Here is an 8,211-nt window from a genome sequence, read left to right as displayed (position 1 = left end):
ATATTCACTCATATACTCTCTTATTCACTCATATACTCTCCTATACTCTCATATTCACTCATATACTCTCATATTCACTCATATACTCTCCTATACTCTCGTATTCACTCATATACTCTCATATTTATTCATATACTCTCCTATACTCTCATATTCACTCATATTCTCTCATATTTATTCATATACTCTCCTATACTCTCATATTCACTCATATTCTCTCATATTTATTCATATACTCTCCTATACTCTCATATTCACTCATATACTCTCATATTCACTCATATACTCTCCTATACTCTCGTATTCACTCATATACTCTCATATTTATTCATATACTCTCCTATACTCTCATATTCACTCATATTCTCTCATATTTATTCATATACTCTCCTATACTCTCATATTCACTCATATACTCTCATATTCACTCATATACTCTCCTATACTCTCGTATTCACTCATATACTTTCAGATTCATTGATATACTCTCATATTCACTCATATACTCTCCTATACTCTCATATTCACTCATATACTCTCCTATACTCTCATATTCACTCATATACTCTCATATTCACTCATATACTCTCCTATACTCTCGTATTCACTCATATACTTTCAGATTCATTGATATACTCTCATATTCACTCATATACTCTCATATTCACTAATATATACTCCTATACTCTCGTATTCACTCATATACTCTCATATTCACTCATATACTCTCCTGTACTCGCATATTCACTCATATACTCTCATATTCACTCATATACTCTCTTGTACTCTCATATTCACTCATATACTCTCCTATACTCTCATTTTCACTCATATACTCTCATATTCACTCCTATACTCTCATATTCACTCATATACTCTCCTATACTCTCATATTCACTCATATACTCTCCTATACTCTCATATTCACTCATATACTCTCATATTCATTCATATACTCTCATATTCACTCATATACTCTCATATTCACTCATATACTCTTATATTCACTCATATACTCTCCTATACTCTCATATTCACTCATATACTCTCATTTTCTCTCTTATATACTCCTATACTTTCGTATTCACTCATATACTCTCATATTCAGTCATATATACTCCTATACTCTCATATTCACTCATATATACTGCTATACTCTCGTATTCACTCATATACTCTCATATTCAGTCATATATACTCCTATACTCTCATATTCACTCATATACTTTCGTATTCACTCATATACTCTCTTATTCACTCATATACTCTCCTATACTCTCATATTCATTCATATACTCTCATATTCACTGATATGTACTCCTATACACTCGTATTCACTCATATACTCTCATATTCAGTCATATATACTCCTATACTCTCATATTCACTCATATATACTGCTATACTCTCGCATTCACTCATATACTCTCATATTCAGTCATATATACTCCTATACTCTCATATTCACTCATATACTCTCGTATTCAGTCATATACTCTCTTATTCACTCATATACTCTCCTATACTCTCATATTCATTCATATACTCTCATATTCACTCATATATACTCCTATACACTCGTATTCACTCATATACTCTCATATTCAGTCATATATACTCCTATACTCTCATATTCACTCATATACTCTCTTATTCACTCATATACTCTCATATTCACTCATATATACTCCTATACTCTCATATTCACTCATATACTCTCCTATACTCTCATATTCACTCATATACTCTCATATTCACTCATATACTCTCCTATACTCTCATATTCACTCATATTCTCTCATATTTACTCATATACTCTCCTATACTCTCATATTCACTCATATACTCTCATATTCACTCATATACTCTCCTATACTCTCGTATTCACTCATATACTTTCAGATTCATTGATATACTCTCATATTCACTCATATACTCTCATATTCACTAATATATACTCCTATACTCTCGTATTCACTCATATACTCTCATATTCACTCATATACTCTCCTGTACTCGCATATTCACTCATATACTCTCATATTCACTCATATACTCTCCTATACTCTCATATTCACTCATATACTCTCATATTCACTCATATACTCTCCTATACTCTCATATTCACTCAAATACTCTCATATTCACTCATATACTCTCATATTAACTCATATACTCTCCTATACTCTCATATTCTCTCATATACTCTCATATTCACTCATACACTCTCTTGTACTCTCATATTCACTCATATACTCTCATATATACTCATATACTCTCCTATACTCTCGTATTCACTCATATACTCTCATATTCACTCATATACTCTCCTATACTTTCATATTCACTCATATACTCTCATATTCACTCATATATACTCCTATACTTTCGTCTTCACTCATATACTCATATTCACTCATATACTCTTCTATACTCTCATATTCACTCACATACTCTCATATTTACTCATATACTCTCCTATACTCTCATAATCACTCATATACTCTCATATTCACTCATATACTCTCCTATACTCTCATTTTCACTCATATACTCTCATATTCACTCCTATACTCTCATATTCACTCATATACTATCATATTTACTCATATACTCTCCTATACTCTCATATTCACTCATATACTCTCATATTTACTCATATACTCTCCTATACTCTCATATTCACTCATATACTCTCCTATACTCTCATATTCACTCATATACTCTCCTATACTCTCCTATACTCTCATATTCACTCATATACTCTCATATTCATTCATATACTCTCATATTCACTCATATATACTCCTATACTTTCGTCTTCACTCATATACTCATATTCACTCATATACTCTTCTATACTCTCATATTCACTCATATACTCTCATATTTACTCATATACTCTCCTATACTCTCATAATCACTCATATACTCTCATATTCACTCATATACTCTCCTATACTCTCATTTTCACTCATATACTCTCATATTCACTCCTATACTCTCATATTCACTCATATACTATCATATTTACTCATATACTCTCCTATACTCTCATATTCACTCATATACTCTCCTATACTCTCATATTCACTCATATACTCTCCTATACTCTCCTATACTCTCATATTCACTCATATACTCTCATATTCATTCATATACTCTCATATTCACTCATATACTCTCATATTCACTCATATACTCTTATATTCACTCATATACTCTCCTATACTCTCATATTCACTCATATACTCTCATTTTCTCTCTTATATACTCCTATACTTTCGTATTCACTCATATACTCTCATATTCACTCATATACTCTCCTATACTCTCATATTCATTCATATACTCTCATATTCACTCATATACTCTCTTGTACTCTCATATTCACTCATATACTCTGATATTCACTCATATACTCTCCTATACTCTCATATTCATTCATATACTCTCATATTCACTCATATACTCTCTTGTACTCTCATATTCACTCATATACTCTGATATTCACTCATATACTCTCCTATACTCTCATATTCACTCATATACTCTCATATTCACTCATATACTCTCTTGTACTCTCATATTCACTCATATACTCTCATATTCACTCATATACTCTCCTATACTCTCATATTCACTCATATACTCTCATATTCACTCATATACTCTCCTATACTCTCATATTCACTCATATACTCTTATATTCACGCATATACTCTCCTATACTCTCATATTCACTCATATACTCTTATATTCACTCATATACTCTCCTATACTCTGATATTCTCTCTTGGTAAACCAGTCTTTTAATAGAACGTCATTAATTAGTGACGCTGACGTCTATTAAAATGATCATAAGCACAAAACATCTATCTATCTATCTACCTATCTATCTATCTATCTATCTATCTATCTATCTATCTATCTATCTATTTATCTCTATCTATCTATCTATCTATCTATCTATCTATCTATCTATCTATCTATCTATCTATCTATCTATTTATCTCTATCTATCTATCTATCTATCTATCTATCTATCTATCTATCTATCTATCTATCTATCTATGTATCTATCTATTAGTTTGTGTGTGAACGCTTTTCACTTGGACTGTATGGTTGTTGTTTTTTAAACATTGCTTTGTTTATATTTATGTTTATGTTTGTATATATACTTTTTTTGTTCATAGTTATAGATATAAAGTCAGAGGTATTATGTGTGTAAATTTGAAGTGGATGTAAGAACTGCAAGCGTATTAAATCAGTGTCTGAATCCTTCAACAGACTTTTTTCCACGCACACTTAAATTAAGCTTCTAATAATGTATAATGGAAAAAATAACAAAATAATTTAAAAGCAGTATTAAAATATATAAATAAATACATCAAAACATAAAAAGATTTTTACAAACTATTGAAAGTTTAAAAAGAAATTAGAAGCTCAACCTTAATGACTAAAAAATCTAATTGATTAAAATAATAAGCAAATTGATTTCTCCACTGATTAGTAAAATTACCAAAACAATTGAGTAAAATTAAAATTAGCATCACTTAAAAATACTCAGCAAAGTACAAATCCTTTGAAATAAAAGTACATGAATCCATGAAATACATAAAGTACCGTCAGCGCATCTGAGTGAGCAGGGTATGTTGTTTAGGCCTCTCTGTTCGGCTCTGCAGTGGAGTTTGGATTTAAGTGCTGAGAATTAAAGCGTAATAGCGCCATCTAGTGGCGGATATTTCAGAATTTCAGCCAAACTCAGTTTCCTAATGGCCTGTGTGGTAACTGAGATGTTCCTCATCTCCTCTTCCGTAGTCTCTGTTCTAGTGCGGTTCTGCGCTCTTCCTCACAGTAACTGAGATCTTCCTCATCTCCTCTTCCGTAGTCTCTGTTCTAGTGCGGTTCTGCGCTCTTCCTCACAGTAACTGAGATCTTCCTCATCTCCTCTTCCGTAGTCTCTGTTCTAGTGCGGTACTGTGCTCTTCCTCACAGTAACTGAGATCTTCCTCGTCTCCTCTTCTGTAGAGTCTCTGTTCTAGTGCGGTTCTGCGCTCTTCCTCACATTAACTGAGATCTTCCTCGTCTCCTCTTCCGTAGAGTCTCTGTTCTAGCGCGGTTCTGCGCTCTTCCTCACAGTAACTGAGATCTTCCTCGTCTCCTCTTCCGTAGTCTCTGTTCTAGTGCGGTTCTGCGCTCTTCCTCACAGTAACTGAGATCTTCCTCATCTCCTCTTCCGTAGTCTCTGTTCTAGTGCGGTACTGTGCTCTTCCTCACAGTAACTGAGATCTTCCTCATCTCCTCTTCCGTAGAGTCTCTGTTCTAGTGCGGTTCTGCGCTCTTCCTCACATTAACTGAGATCTTCCTCGTCTCATCTTCTGTAGAGTCTATGTTCTAGTGCGGTTCTGCGCTCTTCCTCACATTAACTGAGATCTTCCTCGTCTCCTCTTCTGTAGAGTCTCTGTTCTAGCGCGGTTCTGCGCTCTTCCTCACAGTAACTGAGATCTTCCTCGTCTCCTCTTCCGTAGAGTCTCTGTTCTAGTGCGGTTCTGCGCTCTTCCTCACGGTAACTGAGATGTTCCTCGTCTCCTCTTCCGTAGAGTCTCTGTTCTAGTGCGGTTCTGCGCTCTTCCTCACAGTAACTGAGATCTTCCTCGTCTCCTCTTCCGTAGAGTCTCTGTTCTAGCGCGGTTCTGCGCTCTTCCTCACAGTAACTGAGATCTTCCTCGTCTCCTCTTCAGTAGAGTCTCTGTTCTAGTGCGGTTCTGCGCTCTTCCTCGCAGTAACTGAGATCTTCCTCGTCTCCTCTTCTGTAGAGTCTCTGTTCTAGTGTGGTTCTGCGCTCTTCCTCAAGGTAACAGAGTTCTTCCTCGTCTCCTCTTCCGTAGAGTCTCTGTTCTAGTGCGGTTCTGCGCTCTTCCTCACAGTACCTGAGATCTTCCTCGTCTCCTCTTCCGTAGAGTCTCTGTTCTAGTGCGGTTCTGCGCTCTTCCTCACAGTACCTGAGATCTTCCTCGTCTCCTCTTGTGTCGAGTCTCTGTTCTAGTGCGGTTCTGCGCTCTTCCTCACAGTAACTGAGATCTTCCTCGTCTCCTCTTCTGTGGAGTCTCTATTCTAGTGTGGTTCTGCGCTCTTCCTCACAGTAACTGAGATCTTCCTCGTCTCCTCTTCTGTGGAGTCTCTGTTCTAGTGTGGTTCTGCGCTCTTCCTCACAGTAACTGAGATCTTCCTCGTCTCCTCTTCTGTGGAGTCTCTGTTCTAGTGCGGTTCTGCGCTCTTCCTCACAGTACCTGAGATCTTCCTCGCCTCCTCTTCCGTAGAGTCTCTGTTCTAGTGCGGTTCTGCGCTCTTCCTCACAGTAACTGAGATCTTCCTCGTCTCCTCTTCTGTGGAGTCTCTGTTCTAGTGCGGTTCTGTGCTCTTCCTCACAGTAACTGAGATCTTCCTCATCTCCTCTTCCGTAAAGTCTCTGTTCTAGTGCGGTTCTGCGCTGTTCCTCACAGTAACTGAGATCTTCCTCGTCTCCTCTTCCGTAGAGTCTCTGTTCTAGTGCAGTTCTGCACTCTTCCTCACAGTAACTGAGATCTTCCTCGTCTCCTCTTCTGTAGAGTCTCTGTTCTAGTGCGGTTCTGCGCTCTTCCTCACAGTAACTGAGATCTTCCTCGTCTCCTCTTCTGTCGAGTCTCTGTTCTAGTGCGGTTCTGCGCTCTTCCTCACAGTAACTGAGATCTTCCTCGTCTCCTCTTCTGTAGTCTCTGTTCTAGTGCGGTTCTGCGCTCTTCCTCACAGTAACTGAGATCTTCCTCGTCTCCTCTTCTGTCGAGTCTCTGTTCTAGTGCGGTTCTGCGCTCTTCCTCACAGTAACTGAGATCTTCCTCGTCTCCTCTTCTGTCTTCAGTGTGAGGAATGAGGAACAGTCGCTCTTCGCTCCAAACTCTTGGGAAACTGGGCGAGTTTTCCGATTTTCAGATCTGCTGCAGCTCTTTGGAAAGTGTTTCAGAGGAATCTGGGCACAGTTACGGTTTCTAGGCTATGAAGGACCGACTGGGTGAACCAGTCTGCTACAGCGCCACCCTGAGGCAGAGCAGCGCTGCAGCTCTAGGTAGTTGAGATCGCCAGAGACAGAAGCTGATTGTGGGTGAAGCAAATAAACAATCAGCTTCCCTGAATCTGGATTTGAGTGTTTATTTTTCCCAAACGGACAGCAGAACATTTTACATTTATTTTCAGGGAACAAGAGGTTAATTAGGGGTTCCGGACCCCCCAGGAGCCCCTCTATTTCACACCTTAAGTTTATTGATCTTTAAAAGGCCCATATCATGGAAAACCATGGAATTTTCTTTGCTCTTAAAAAAAATTTAATAGTGTGAACATTAATCAAGTTTCAATCCATTTATGAAAACTAAGCACAAACAGGCTGTTTTGAATTCAGTCTTTTTGTGATGTCACAAAACCAAAACATTTACATATTTGCAGTTTAGCCCTGCCCACTTACACTGAGAAGAGTTTTAGGCCAGACCTGTTTTTGAATGAGGCACAGCCAATCAGAACATAGCTCATTTACATATATCAGTATTTAAAGGCGCAGTAACTTAAATAGCTTGGTTAGTTCTAAATGATAAAAGAGATAGGAAATGATCGTGTAGATGTTAATTGGGTGCCCTGCGATGGACTGGCGACCTGTCCAGGGTGTATCCTGCCTTCTGCCCGAAGACTGCTGGGATAGGCTCCAGCACCCCCCCCGCGACCCTGACGGAGAAGCGGCTTAGGAAATGGATGGATGGATGGATGGATGGATGGATGGATGTTAATTGGGACTATTTTAATACATAAAAGCAGACAGATGTCATAAGTGGACCTCCAGAGGAAAAAATCAAGGAAGCTGTCAGACTTGCACTCTTAGAACAGCTTAGAACAGCTTAGAACCGTTTATTGTGACATAGTTCATCACATTAATAAAAAAATATCATCACATTGCCCACAACAACGGTGAGTGCTGGTCTACTACCCTCTTAAAAAAGATAGTTCTTCTGAAGACAGTGGTTCTCTGTTGTACATAGAACCATTTGCATGCTTAGGTGATTCCTGGCATGGTGAAATAGTTCTCTATATACCCAATCATGTTCCTGAACTGTTGCCAATCAATCAACTGGTGTTTTTTTTTTTTTAAACACAACTTTTTCAGCCTTTTGTTGCCCTGTCCCAACT

This window comes from Pygocentrus nattereri, chromosome 27, assembly GCF_015220715.1.
Source record: "Pygocentrus nattereri isolate fPygNat1 chromosome 27, fPygNat1.pri, whole genome shotgun sequence".
Lineage (NCBI taxonomy): Eukaryota > Metazoa > Chordata > Actinopteri > Characiformes > Serrasalmidae > Pygocentrus > Pygocentrus nattereri.
This window is presented reverse-complemented; position numbering follows the sequence as displayed.